This window comes from Anser cygnoides, chromosome 1 (genome assembly GCF_040182565.1).
Source record: "Anser cygnoides isolate HZ-2024a breed goose chromosome 1, Taihu_goose_T2T_genome, whole genome shotgun sequence".
Classification (NCBI taxonomy): Eukaryota; Metazoa; Chordata; class Aves; order Anseriformes; family Anatidae; genus Anser; species Anser cygnoides.
The window spans coordinates 142,738,048-142,751,418 of record NC_089873.1 but is presented as its reverse complement, the minus strand read 5'-3'; positions in this window follow the sequence as shown (position 1 = coordinate 142,751,418).

Below are 13,371 nucleotides of genomic sequence, written 5' to 3'. Positions count from 1 at the left end.
TGAATGCTGTTAGGACATCATTTGCATACTGCTTTCAAATTGCAGGTGATATTTATGTCTTGTTTTTGGAACTGGTGGCCTGGAATGTTACTTCTTTTTTTTTTATTGTTACAGTTTTGGAAAACAAACTTGCATCCTTACCTTGTGAATATCTGTCTGTTTCTTTTTGTTGTCTGTCAGCAGCTTTTCAATCCTTTGGCAAATTGGAAGCATGTTTTACGGAGGAAAATTGAGTTTTTAGAGATAACGAATGGCAGCCATCTTCCCAAAAACAGGAAAGGAGAGAAGTGTTCTGTGCACATCAGAGTCTGTGCTGTATATTAGTTTTAGGAAAAGTACAAGCAGGAAACTGAGCTTTGCTGCTTCTGCTCATCACTGAACTCTTTGTTTCTCAGTTTTCCTTCCCTTATGCTCTAAGTCTGCCCTCTGGTCTGAGCTAGCAAAGACCAAAATAGTGGATTAAAATGTTTTCCATGGCTCCGTTATCTTCATGTGCCATATAAAATTAAGAATACTTCTTGATATAAGCTGATTTTTTCTTAACATGTGTATCCCTCTTTCTTGCAGTAAAAGTGGATCCAGAAATTACTTGTTTGTGAACCAGCTTAAAGAGTGATGCCTGTCCTCTTGTCTTTTAACTTCACACTATGAATTAGCAGAAGTGTGCTTTGTAATTCACGTGCTATGAAGATGTTTTTCTGTAGTTAGTATACACATGCAAATTTTTATTTTGGGGAACTGTTCCTTAAAAGAAGGAGCAATTCAAAAGTGTCCTGAAAATACGTATTTTTCACAGGTAATCTTGTTGTTTTTCTATTCATTATTTCAATATTTCCTTAGATGTCGCCCTGTTTGTGCTGAGGGTAACAGTTCCCTGCTGCTAGCGCTTGCTCTGTAGTCAGATACACGAAGCCATCAGACAGCTCTGGCTTTATTGTAATGTTGCTTCTTCCTTCAGGTGTTAATAAGTTTGTTGGCTGGGAAAGCCACCTTTGATCTTACCTGCGCTCCAGAGAGTTTGTGAAGAAAAGAGTGATTATATAGGGATTGCTTAAGCTTACTTAGATGAAAAAGGATGTCTTGTCAGTGTGTCTGTATCTGATACCCCTTAATTAACAGTGGGGTAAATGATCTTTCTACTTAATGGTCTTACTGCGATTTACACTGAAGCCCCATCCTATTATGGCAATGTGAAGGAGCCCAAAAGGAGGTGTAAATTCTACCTGTGCTGGTTTTAAATGTAACGGTGTAAAGGAAACTTGATGTAGGAATTGGGTCCTGACGATTTGTCTTGGCTAATTGCTTGTTACGTATCATCTGCAGAGGCCGGTGTGGTTCCTTCATGGCTTGCACTTGAGAAGGTCTCTGCAAGGTAAAGAGAGGCGTGTGAGTGGTGGAAAATTCCCTTTCAGCCTAAGTTAGCTGCACGCATTCCTGGCCCGATGCTGTGGGGAAGGTTTTGGAATTAAATTATCCTCTTAGCAGCAAAGCCTGCTGTGCTCAGGCTGGGGAAGGCAGAACGCTCCCTCCCTCACGCCGATGTGTTCTGCTGACTTTGGTGCAGCCTTGTATAAATCTCTATTTTTGTGCTTTTAATGCAATTGCGTGCAACTGAGCTGTTGGTTTGTTTTCCTGCGTGTGGCTGTAGCCTGGGGTGCCTTGTCTCATCGCTACCAGAGCGCCTTTGAAAGGTCTGCAGCCTGTTTTGCTGGGCAGCAGCAGAAGTTTCCTGTATGAAGGGAGCAGCTTTAGGCCTGCAGTCATGCAGCTGGTGGCAGCAGGCCAGTGTAAGATCAGAGTTGTTGCTTCTCAGGGCTAGCTACTGTAAAGTCATTATTTTCCCTTTCAATCCAGGAAGGAGTGAAAAGGAAAAAAGCTGTGTGTCATAAAAAGAAACCCTGCTGGTAGAAATTCCTGATTGTTAAACCCAAACAACATCTGGATGAAAAATGCTGAAAAAAGCGGCGACACTCACTTCAAAGCCCCCAGAGATGCTGGGCTCCATGCTGAGTGAAACTTGCTGAAGCTTTACAGAAAGTGTTAGAAAAGCAATGTGCTCCCCTGTGTTGTGTATCTGCACACCCGAGAAGCTGCTGCCGACAAAATGCACGTGGCAGACTTAAAACATGAACTATACGCTGTAAATGTCTGCTTGAAATCACAAAAAGGGGGGGAAAAAAAAAAAGAGCTTTGTAAAGAAGTAATTAAAAAATAATCCTGAAGGTCGCACACCTGGAAATGCAATACCCACCTAGTTGCCATATACACTGCCCTGGGAGTGTATAAGTCGTTTCTCAGTAGCTCGTGGGCCAAAAGTAAGTTTGCAGATAGGGCGTACATGGACCATATAGCACCTGCATACCCTCTGGAAAGGTATTTAATACTGAGAACCCAGCCAAGGCTCCCAGTCATGCCTAAACAAATGGATCTCATCTAGGAATAATGTATGGCTACGCTGGAAGCTTACAAGAAGAAGAAAAAGCCTTTGTGGAATAACTAGCTCTTTCAACAACTACAATTTGGACACCTACTGTGATTTAAGAAGTTAGAACATTTTGTCTTATCGATCTTTTTTTTTTCTTCTTCCTTTCTGTGGCCTTTCTTTTTTATTCAGTTTTCTCTCCCTTGCCCTGGGAAGTCTTTGGATGATATGCGATAGCATGACACGTCATTCTTCTCCTGTCAGTTGGGTGGGAGAAGCTGTAGGAAATACAAAATCCTCTCCATAATTTTGGGGAGGACAAAGAGGAAATTCAGAGCAGAGAATTGTTATCAATCGCTTGTGGTGGCAGTGAAACATCCAGATTGCATGCAGCTACTAATTAGATGTTTCATGTGTGGGTCAGGAATTCAGTTAAGGAAAAATTGTTGCTGTTCTGTTCTGTATTTGGAAGCTTTGTTCTTATGTTTTGAATGAGTTCCAGTAAGGTTTCACAACAAGTAAATTTGAAATGTGCCATACAACAGCTTCACTTTGGATCTGCCTATTCTACTCTCATTCTGCTTTGAGTGTTGGAGTAAGAGTAGACTCTTTACCCTTACTCTCTTTTCCCTATTTCCATCTGTTCTTTGAAATTCCCTACCTCTTGTTCCTTTAAAAAGGCAGCAAGCAAGAAGATTCAGAAAACATCCTGAAGAAAAACAGGACTCCAAAGCGCGTCTGTATCTGTATGCCTCTGTCTGCCTCACAAGCTGCTTTCATCTGACAGCATCTCTTCCTTTCATTGTCTTTTCAGTCTAGCTCTTTGTCGGAAAGCCTGTCGAGGTATGTATTTATGATTAAAATTACACATTGAGAAATGTGTGGGAGTAAAAGGGTTAGGGAAAGCGTTGGAGCAAGAAGAAAAGCATGAGGAAGGGTCTTCCACACCTGTTTTACAGTTCCACCCCATTTGCTCTGTTTTTTTTTTTTTTGTTCTTGCTTGGATACTTTTGGGACCCATTGGTGTCTCAGTGTCATTTTCTTGATTTGTAAGTGTTAGAATTGCATCTAGAAGTAAGAAATGGGAGAGGGGGAAGCTTGGGGCAGGGGCTTTCCACCTTTTTCATGAAAATGAAAGCAGTGGCAGTGCATTGCTTTGCTCCTCTTGAGTAGCAGGCGGTATAATGTCATTTTTCTGTAAGCTGACCACTGAAAACAACAGAACTTTAGACAGGTTTTAATTTCAACACACTGTTTGAATACATCTCTGTGTAAGTCATTTCAGTAAGTTTTTTTTTTTTTTTTGTGGGTTTGCAATTGACTTAATAAGTTCTTTGAAATGCCATCTGATGGAAAACAACTTCGGTGTGTTACTGCTATCACCAGGTAAGGAAGGGTCTATCGTATGTTTGCGTGCCAGATAGAAAAAAATCACTTCATTAGATAGTGATACTTTTTTTTTTTTTTTTTTGTAATCCTCTTACCGATGGATTTTGGGCTTAAAAATACAGCATAGCAGATTTACTTTGTACTCTCCTCTCCTGTACAAGAGTAGTATTTGCAGAGTTTTTATATTTCTGTTGGTTTGGGGCCTCTTTTCTCCAGTTTCTGGTTGGAACTGGTTCATATTTAAACACTTTGTGTTGGAATTAAAGGAAAGTGTGTAACTGGTCCGTACGTAGGCCAGAAGGACAATGCGAAGCCACGGTGGACTTTAATACAGAGCCATACGCCCGCAGTGTAACAGGGCTTTGAGAAAGCTGCCACCTGACGCTGCATGCATCCGGCAAAATATTTCCAGTAGCGTCCCACGAATGTGAATGTGGTGAATAAGGCTGTGGAGAGACCTCACCTTGCCCCCTGCTTCCAATTCTCCTCAGCGGTGATCAGGGGATCTAGCAGAGACACGGAGAGGGGCCGCTAGCCTTCAAGTGGGCCGAAGGGCCTACGTCCCGTGCAGAGAGCGGGGCTGCTGGCTTGTTGAGCCTGAGAAAGGAGAGGGGGGTTTATTGCTGTCTAAATCTGCATTGGGGAAGATGAAGGAGTAATGGGAGAAGCTCACATACAGAGAAGGAGGAGGGCCAAAAGACGACCCAGTCACAAAGACGACCCAGTCTGAGCTGACCAGCAACCAGCTGAGGCCAGAAACCAGAAGGACATTTCCCACGTTGAGGCTCCACATCATCACTTCGGTGTACACAAAGGAATCAAGATAACACGAGGGTGCTATGCTGCTGCCTGCTGAAGCAGCAGATTTCACATCCTGGCTGACCCTTCAGGTCCCATCTCTTCTCTCCAGCCAGTGAAGCGTGGCTGCGAGCACAGCGGAGCGGTGTCAGGGTGTGAGGGGTGGGCGGCCTGACCAGGAGGAGGAGGATCAGCAGGGGCAGATGGGGCTGATCTCACATGGCTGCGTATGTTCAGCCCGCTCTTACCTGCCAAGTTATAGCTGTTGTCATCTCCTGCCTCTTTACTTCTTTAGCCCAAGCTAATCGTAGTTGGAAGAAACGTGAAGTTTTGTAAGGAGACAGCAGTATAAAGTTAGTTGCCTGACTATTTCTGTAGTGTAAATCTTAGGGTGCTTCACTGCGTCCATGTCTGAGTTGGATGACTGACACAAACATACGTGACTTGGTAGGAAATGAGAAAAGGAAGAGCATTATGGAGTGACTCCTTCATTTGGTCAGTGATGTAGTGGCACCTTTCATGACTACTGTGCCCCCTATGAGTTTCTGGGAGCCCCTGTCCTACCTCCCTAATCCAAGGGCGAGGTAGGGCAGCACACCAAAACTGGATTTCTGCTCCAAATCCAGATCTCATCCCTGACTGACCAGGCTAACTCCAACTCTCATTGTGGTCCAGGCACGCAGACATCCTTGTGGTAGGAAGGGCCTCTGTGAGGCACTGCTGCTGCAGGCTCTGCTGATCCTGCTCAGACAGGTACAGCCTTCTGAAAATGAATCGCGAAGCTTCAGTCCTCCTCTTCTTCCCCATCCCTTAAGGGGGGTATGATGAGCACTTGCTGTGGAGGGGAGCTGCCATCGTCAGACATGAAGGAGCGGTTGCTGGAGGGACAATGCATCAAATCGGTTTTATTGATGACTGCACCTTGTAAACAATACTTTCCCTATGAGGCCGCGAGTATTAAAGGTATTTGTAACGTGTTTAGAGAAGGTGGAAAGTTCCTATAGGAGACGGAGCAGGAATAAAATATTAATGGCTCCATTATCAGCAGATACTTTTAAAAGACGATTGTAACCTCTGGGTTCAATCATGCAAGGTGAATTTAGCATGTAGGCTGCCAGCGCTTACCGCTAATGCGGGTTATGCTGAATATTGTCAGGAGCTTAATTTGATGCATTATTTTAATTTTGCCCTGGCACACAAACGATCGGAGGTGCATGTGTTTGCAGTCAGTGCCGCAACCTAGCGCTCCAGACGATGAGTGATACTTTCATTAGGCACCTGGAACTTTAACATGTAGTTGAGGGCTTTCTTTGCAATATTTTATTCTGAAACGTATTAACTCTGCTTTGCACTTTACTTGAGCTAAAAGCGGAGAAAGATTTAAAGAGCTGAGCAATCTTTCTTCTGCTGCCCGTTCTTGTGCTCTTTCAGTTTCTAGCCCGTGGTCTCCATGAATGCAGTATCATTTAAATACACAGGAGAGTGCAGGAACTGGTGAGAGTCCAGAACCTTGGGCTCTGTGGGGTTACTTGGGTTTTGCTTTGTTCAGTGCACTTGTTGTTTGTGGTGAGTCCTGCAAGTGTGACTGGATCCTAGAGCACCTCATCTCGTCTGCAACTCTGAGGAGGTTACCACGGGCTTAAGGCATTTGGCTGAGGCAGTTTCCTATATGGGATGTATTGCTGATAGTGCCAGCTGTAATTAAGTTTTCTAAATACTTTCATTTTAAATCTCTGGCTTTGATTGCCTATAATTTAGATAGTCTTATAAGTAATCAGGCTGGCATCTCCTGTAGCACGTGTCTACCTTAAGCTAGCTTGTTAAAAGCTGAAATGGTCATGCCATTTCTGGGAATAACATTTGGGACAACTACTTAGGTTGTGTTGTGCCCTTGATGGGAGGAAGAAGAAAAAAAAAAAAAACCACTTTACTATGCTGTACCTTTATTATTATTATTATTTATTTATTTGAAAGGGATAAAAGACAACTCAGTGAGAAAGTGAGGTCACTGCTTGAAATGCGCTTTTGTTCCTTGTGTGATAAAGCCACTGGAGAAGTTGCAAGTCTGAAGAATTCAGGCCACGCAAACTGGGAAAAACCCTAGTGTCTAAACTCTTCCTAGAGGGTATGACCTGTCTCGGCCTGCAAATGGTGAAGAAGGCTCTTTTATCAGTCACTGCTCCTCAGTGCAGGAGCCTGCTCCAGCCCCTGGTGCTAGACCCAAGTGGTGGCTTTTCCCTGCCCTTTTCTCCTTCAGTTCTTAGCACAGTTGTTGTTGCATTGTCACATGCTACTGTTTTCACAGAATCCATGTCTCATTCGTTGCACCAGAGAGGTGGGTGCTCCCGTCTCGAAGAAGAGTAAGATGCCTGTGGTTCTGCTTTATCTCTTCCAGCAGCTAGAAGGTGGGTACTGAGAGAGGGGAGAGGACGAAGATAATCTTACAATCTTGTCAGCAGTTGTCACAAAAGTTTTGCGTGGTGCTAATTAAGTCATCTAACCCTGACTTCTCAGAAACGGTCACTGACAGGTTCCTCATTCACTGACCACAAGCCTTGGGATGTGACTGGCACAAGCACTGCCTGTCCACAGCTGCAGCTGAAGTCAGTCAAGTCTATAGCCTGAATACAATATTAAATCAGGTTTTAGGTGACTCAGATGAAACTCCAAAATGGGAGGACATTATTTCCTTAGGCTTTCTGATGTCAGATCTTCACCTATAAAGCTGGGTTAATATGTGTTCCTTTGCCTCATTGGCATTTTGGGAACGTAATTTCTGGCTGGAAAACTTGCTGGCAGCCAGGGGGTTACGTGGGGCACCTTGTAGTCACCATTATCACATCGTGTGACACAATGCACATTTCCTTAGAGGCCAGTGCTGCTGCATTAATGATGGCTATGAGGATATAAAATCACTGACCCTCTAGTGCGTGTCTGTATTAATGTTCTAGTTTGGGTTGGGAGCATGCCTTTGAAATGAAGCTCTGACTGACCCTGCTTTGATTCTCTGGTTTGTGTGCTGTGGTCCTGGGGCACCAGAGATGGGCTTCTGAGCTGAACTTGAGAGCACCTGAGGTGTCCTACTGTGAACAAGGAATAGCCCCTGGTGCAAAGCTAGAGCTAGTCTGAAGGGAAATGCCTTGAGTGTGGATGCAGCTTCCTCTGCACATCCACTCCGGTCAGACTCTGTCCTTGCCAGTGAGGATAAAGCCTGAGTATCTCTTTGTAAGCTCACACCTGTTTAGACCGCTCTAACTTTAGCATTACTTAACTCTTGAACTTGACTTTGCAGCCTCAGCATTCAAGGAATTTGTGGAGAATGTTGTTGGTGTGGGTAAGTGTGTGCAGTGATGGACTTGGTGTGTTTCTTGAGGGACAGTCACACTGGTTCACTCTAGTGGTGAACGTGTGAAAAGTACACACTAAATAAAGCCACGATACACAAATTCCTTCACTGCGATCTTAATTCCAGAAAAAGCATTTGTCTCCTTTCCATTATGATACGTGTATTAGTGCACTGCAGAAGTATTAATCTACTGCAGGCGTTTTTCTCACAAATCCTCGGGGCTGGATGGGATTGATTCAGAGGGCGACGTGAGTGCTAGGCTGCTGCCATCATCTACAGAAAATCATGGAGACCTGCCTTGTGGTGGGAGAGGGATAATGCTAATGAACGAGGATCTAGGGAGCAACAGGTCAGCCAGCCTCCCCTCAATCCCTTGGGCAGCAAGGATTGCGCAGCACGTGCCCCAGGGATTCATTTTCAGGCTCATGAAGTTGCCAGGTGGCAATCAGGATCAGTCAGCACGGATTTACGTTGCATAATCATTTCTGGTTGGCCCAATTGCCTTCGGTGCTGGAACGGCTGGCTCTGAAGACACGCGGACAGCAATGCACATAGTGTGTCTCGTCTCTAAAATGACTTGGCATGGCCTCACGCAGGATCCTCATTTGAAAGCTGAGGAAACGTGGGCTGGGTGAAGGAAGTGGAAGGTGGGTTGGAAGTTAGCTGAATTGCCATACTCAGAGGTAAGTAATCAATAGCACGATGCCCAGGTGGCACAGCCTAACAAGCAGAGTGGCCTGGGGTCAATACAAGGGGTCGTTATTGCTCGATATGTTCATCGCTGGTCTCAGGTGATGAGGCAGTGTGCACCTTCAGCCATTTTGTGCATGGCATTCAATTGGATGTTGTTTGCTGTCCTGGATGGTAGAGTAGCAATGAAAAGCCTGAGGACTGGGCTATCGGATATGTGAAACCTAGCTGGATGCAGCAACCTGCTTGACTGAGCGTCTTGATCTAACTTTGAGGCTGGCCCTGTGTTCAGCAGGGTTTGTAGTATGTGACCTCCAGAGATCCTTTGCAGCCTTAGATGTTTCATGATTATGGCCTGGGGAGGCAGTAAGCATAGTTCTTACTTCTTACTTTATCTTTGTCTCCTTTTTCTCTTGAAAACAGAAGTTATACAGGGTAGGAGGAACCTACGGAACATGCCTGTTACAGTTCCATGACACTGCCAACACAGAGGGTGAAATGCTGGCCAGATTTCATCCACTGCAAGCACGTTAGGGAGACTTATGTGGTCCTTTCTGCTATTAACCTTTACTCTCCAGGTGATTAATGTCCTCTCTCACCAGCCCCCTAGGACCCCAAATCCCCTATTTGAGACACAAATGGAACAATGCTTGCTTAGCTGTTCTCCTGACCTCCTTACCTTGTTTTCCATGAGCACCTTCTTACCCTGGCAATGTGATCTCCTGCTCACACGCTGTTTTCAAAGTGGCATGCACTGGGTGTGACGTGCTGAGCAAAACGCAAACAGCAATTTCACTTGTCAGGAAGTTCCTCTGGCTTGACAGCTCATGCTGTTGACTCACTGGCAGGTTTTTCACCTGGAGAGCCACTGCTACAGACCAAGTGTTACCGGAGGACAGCACTGCTCGTGCACCTGAGCTGCACCGTGCGTGCTGTGCGTTTCAGAAGCACACAGCGAGCGTATGATGGCTGCTAAGCGTTGTATTGGTTCACGCTTGACACCCACGTAGCAACTGGGGTGTTCAGTGTGTGGTAGGAAAGCAAACCCCTCTGTTTGTTAATAATACTTGCACAGCTGCATAAGCCAGAAGGTGTGAAGGTAATGAAACATGCGTGGAGAAAATCCTTGTAAATGCGTAATGGTTAGCTTCCACCATTACTGCATATTTGGCCCTATGGGGTTGATGTTTTTTTTTTTTTTGGTTTGTTTTACAGGCTGGGAGGAGGTCCAGCATCAGACCCTGGAAACAAAGAGAGTCTTTTTTGTTAATTAAGAAAAATTATGTTTGAGTTCTAAATTAAGTCAGAATACTCTTAAGCTGCCCTGCTGTGAATGCTTTTTTGCAGATCTTCTGGCAGGGAGTCAAGCGTTGTCACCACTCCTGTGCCTAGTATTTGCTATTTAGGCATTTATTCAGGGATTTCTGGTGAAGACAGGGCAATATTAATGCTGCTGCGCAAGCCGCAAGTGAAACTTCACCCAAACATGGGCACGCAACTCCAAGACAGATTGTGTCCAACCAGAACGAGTGCAGAGGGGCTAGAAAAGAGTTGCGCTAGAGATCTGTCTCCTGGACGGGTATATAAAGAGACTCTGTAACCATCTACTCTGATTTTCTGCATCACACAGCCATTATCAATACTCCTGAAATGATTCTGTGTTGACTGAGGGTGAGGAAAGAGGAGGAGGAAGGATTCTGACCTGAACTTACAAAGGTCCATTAATGGAGAAGTCACCACAGCCCTTAGTAAAATGTCTTAGTTTTAATTACCTGCACAGTTAATTACCTTCAATTATCATCACAGTTAAGTATTTATTATTTCTAGTCCACACTTTCTTCAACCTTTGTCTGTCAAAACTTGGGATGCTTCAGTTTGCTACGGTCAGGAGATTAGATGTGATATCTCTTTTGGCATAGATGCTGGTGGAGGATCCTGGACCGTACCATAACAGTCATCAGCAGTGGAAAGAACTGGGACTGACCCGAGCAGTGGGGTTTCTGCCTTCCCGAATTTTTTCACATACGTCACAGCTCATATAACCTTCCACGGAGCAAAGCTCTGTTCTTGGCATGGACTGCAAAAGCATTGTCAGCTTTTCAGCTTCTTTGACCTCATATGTCAGCCCCATGATACATGGTCTCAAGAGAAATGGAAAGGGGAAAATTGAAAGACAAAAAGAAAAAAAAATGAATTGCACCGCTCTGTTTCTCCAGCCCTCTTTCCAGAAATTTGCTTTAGGAATCGAATCAGGTTGGCCGAGTCTGGAATAAGAGAAGCATTAGGAGCGATTTTATTCCCTTGTGGCATAAATCTAAATCACTTGCATGCAATTGAGAAGACATTTAATTTTGCAGCTGTCTGGCAGCAGCTTGTATCTTTCTGGAAATCACCTGCATTTACTCACAGTGAATGGTACTGTTGTTTGTTCTCCTTGACCTTACAAAACAGAGATGCGAGGATTAGATTTCCAGACGCTGCAAGCCTTTCTCTCAGGGACCAATTTGAATTTCAGGCTGAAGTGATCCATTTTGCTGGGCAGCGAGGCGTAGCACGCCTCGGAACTAATTAGTCACAAACATGGCTGTAACTCGTCGGTGACGTTTGTCTGGGTTACACTACCTGGCTAGCTGACACCGATTCCCTGGTACTTGAAATCTGCTGACTTTGTTGAAGGGTTGGGCTTGCCACCCCACCTAGAAAAATAAGGAAGTTGAAAGACACTGTCTAAATAAAGTTTGTAGAGGATCTGAGCCAAACTGTCTGGGGAGAAGAGGCATCTAGAAGGGACAAGAGAGTCGTGAAGTCTGCAGATTACTAAATTCATAAAACCAGAAAATTGATGTGTACGTGCTCAAGGAGAATAAAGGTAGACAACAAGTTGTGCACAGGTTGCTTGCTTGTAAGCTGGAAAAGGGTAACGTACAACTTCATGGTCAGCTTTAGCAGTCAGCTGTGGGTATTCCTTACTAGGATTTTAAAGGGGCAACTATTTAAAGTATATTTCCCAGTAGTTCTTAAAAGTAAGTACCATATCCTTCTGACTGAGAAACTACAAGACTTTTACTCATGTGGTTGTATGAGAAGAAGAATGAGCTTTATGTAGGAGCTTCACACGCCTTTGAAAGCTGTACTTGGTTCTGCTTAGACCCATTCGTTGCTAAGAAAAAATTTCACTGGAAACCTTAATGGCTGTAACAGCTCTTATCCTAAAAATCTCGGTGGAAGAGAGATCCTTGACGTGTTTTTACTCACCTTATCACGGCTGTGTTCATTAAAAAATACTTTGAATCAAAAGGGCTCCAAACTCGCTATCACTATTTTTGCACTGTTTCAATTTCTGAAGGTTTGCTATTCGGGAAAGCTGTATGCTAGGTAATGCACCACAATTGAAATTAATCACAAAAGTGCTTTTCCCTCTTTGTTTTACTTTTTCTTTCAAATTGTTAGTTTTAATTGGGGAGATGGTGATTATTATTACACTGGCATTCACTTTCCAGTGCTCTTCTTTTGCTACCAGACAGCATGATTCACAAAATAGCCAATGTTCATTTGTATAGGACCGAGTCGATACCTACATTTTGCTTGCATGGTCCTCCTGATATACAGAGCTGCTTTCAGTTATTTCATTAAAGAGATTGAAGTTTTACTATTGGCTTCCTTAAAATCTGTATCAATCTTAGACCTGATCAGTTCTTGGCTGGATAACAACACCCTATTAATCTGGGTGAAGATATTGAGTAAAGCAGCATGAGGGATTTATCTTTGTTGCATCTGAGCCAACCTACACAAACGCACACAACCTTATCTTTGCCTGCCAATTCCCTAACATGATTTTGTTAAGTAAGTAATGCATGATTCCAGTGGAGGCTTTTTTTTTTTTAAAAAGAAAAAGAAACGAAGCATTTTACCTTTTCCTACTCCTCTTCCATTCTTCCATCTTTTTGGTCCTGAAGCTGAATTCAGTATTTTTTACTCGAAATCCTCTCTGCTAGGAATCTTGCTCATTTCTTCGAAGCAAAAAGACATTCGAGAAGACCTCCCAACCATTTGAAAGACTCCATTGTGGTTCAGCCCCCCCTGGCACTCCTGCCATGGAAGCTTACAGCTGCTTGATGTCCTCAGCCTCTCCTTCCCCAGCTACTGCAGCCTCTCATCTGTTGCCTTCTCTTATCCTTCACCTCATTCTTTCCCTCAGCTTCTCCCCAGCCTACGTGGAAAACATCACTTCTTGTAAACACCACCCAACAGACCGACCAGCCCCTCTATGTAGGGCCCTGCCTTTCACCTCCAAGCATGGTCAGCGTGCTATGTAAAGCCACCAAGTTTTACCTTCCTCTACTTAGATCCCTTCCAATCTGTTTTTGTCCCCTGTATGATGTGTTTTGTTGTTACATCCTGTCATCTCTGGAAGTTTGATGACCATTGTCTCCTGGTTGCCCTTTCTTTCAGGTCCTAGTCCCATCTGTGCTTGGGCAGAAGGATGCTGTCCCCCAGGGCTGCTCTCAGCTTTCAACTCCAGCGCATGTGTGGGCAATGTCAGCCCCAAACACAGCTTTGACTATTACCTTATTTCTCCCCACAGCTAAAAGAAACCCTGATGTCCTCCTGACAATCCTTGGTGGATAGCTAGCCATGGCCAACAGGCTAGATCTTTTCACACTTCATCGCAATTGTCTGTATCATTGTGCTTCTTGTTATACAGACTTGTAATCTTGGTTTCCTA